We start from the raw sequence: 1,790 nt of genomic DNA, 5'->3' as shown, positions 1-1,790 counted from the left end.
ACGGTCCAAATCTTTCATTCATCTAACAACACTATGAATGAAGATGGAATGGATGACACATATCCAGGCATGGACCATATATCAACCGCAGTATTAAAAGGTAATGTTCATTTGTTTACACCCGTCTACCTCTCTCCTTAGCAAGCTAACATTAGCTAACGTTCATTTGAATTGGAAAGTTGGCAAACCAAGTTAGCATGCTAATTTTAACTAGGTAACGTTGCCTTTTTTGCAGTTAATAACTGCACGAACGGCCATTCGTTGAAAAAACTTGAACTTTGGTTAGATGGAGTGCTTTATTGCCAGAAATAGTGTTAATGAGGTGTAAATGTGCCCTAATGACTGACACCGTCGATTATTTAGCTTCGCCGTCTTTGGCGCCCTTTCTATTGACAATAGAAAATCAATAGAAATGGCGCCAAAGACGGCGAAGCTAAATTATCCATGGTGTCAGTCATTGTCTACAATCTTAGCTAGGCAAGCAAAGATTAACTAAGGTTTTCAATATGGGAGACAATTTAGCGTTAACGTTAGTTTCATTAGCTTGCACTATCTTTTGGTTTAAAGTAATTGACTTAAACGTTCATGATATACTAGTAAACTCATTTTGTTAGCTAACATGAGCTATCTTGGTAAATCATTCCTGCATTAACTGGAAAGGGAAGACAGCATGCTAATGTCTCATAACCTATATCAACCTGACACTTTGCGTCTATAAACTATGATTTAGTTGCTAATTACTTAACTATTTTCCATGTGGTTTCATGTATTTTTTAGCTGCTAATATAAGCACAGACATGCTGCCCAGCCTCTAAGGAGGATTTACATGATCTCTTTCCCGGTCCAGAGCACTTCTTCAGAAGGAGAACCATTTGGAGATTTACTCATGGTGATAATGAGGTCATGTTAGATTTTGACATTTGGGAGACATTTAATCTAACCATGCAGACAGTGTTTCCTGTTATCAAAGTAGCATTTCCTGGCCATCATTACAATACATGTATCTACAGATCTACTTGTTTTGGTGTTTGCTGTTAGGTTGTTGTTACAGTGTGGTGTTCTTTGCCTTTATAATTACTATAGAATAAATGTATGTCTTATACAGGGTGAAGAATCAGACCTGTGTAGACCAGCTACCTCCTCTGGGACCTGGAGAGATCCCCACTATCTAGATGCAGCACCCCAGAGGTTGACCAGTTGGGTGGTAAGTACACAAATTGAAATAGTGGATAGTGTTTCCTTATAAATGCAACTTCTACTACTACTCTAAATGAGGGACTAGAAACCAAGTGACTATTTAGTCTTCAGTGTTTCCTGTGGAATGAGAGGTTTGTGGTGGTAGTACCAGCGGAATCACTGGTCTTAATTTCAGTCTACATTTTTAAATGTTAATTGGTGGGGTTTGTGATGTTTTCTGGCATCAGAAACTACTGAGAGGCCTACAGAACCAGGCGAGACATTATAAAACTCTACAGGAGATGTACAAAACCAAGGCCAGACCCAACCAGAAGGATGTTTCCCAGCTCCTGGACCTTGAATTCCAAGCAAGACGGGCCTTCATCGACTCTGATGCTACTAAGGAGCAGGACAGGCCTACCAAGATACTTCAAGGGTATCCCTGCTTCAGAGAACTGGATCATGTAAGCAAATGTATTCATTTTAAGTAGGCCTATGCTTCTTTATCCTGGTTAACACCAGACCAAATCTCAAATGAGATGCGGTGTGGGAACTGAGCAGCGTGAGAAGCCATAGCAGGGACGGGGGTAAACTACTTCGGGCAAATGTAAAAC

At 40.1% G+C, this 1,790-nt stretch overlaps 1 long non-coding RNA gene across 1 annotated transcript; it reads left to right on the top strand.

Moving 5' to 3' along the window:
• On the top strand, positions 1-1,188 carry LOC115161114 (uncharacterized). The gene is made up of 3 exons (XR_003869177.1): positions 1-100; positions 778-900; positions 1,106-1,188. It is a non-coding gene; the product is annotated as an uncharacterized LOC115161114 (long non-coding RNA).
• The last annotated feature ends 602 nt before the right edge of the window (positions 1,189-1,790 follow it).

The sequence above is a fragment of the Salmo trutta genome, chromosome 2 (assembly GCF_901001165.1).
Source record: "Salmo trutta chromosome 2, fSalTru1.1, whole genome shotgun sequence".
Classification (NCBI taxonomy): Eukaryota; Metazoa; Chordata; class Actinopteri; order Salmoniformes; family Salmonidae; genus Salmo; species Salmo trutta.
Note: the sequence above shows the minus strand (reverse complement) of the source record. Positions and strands in the feature narration are given on the sequence as shown.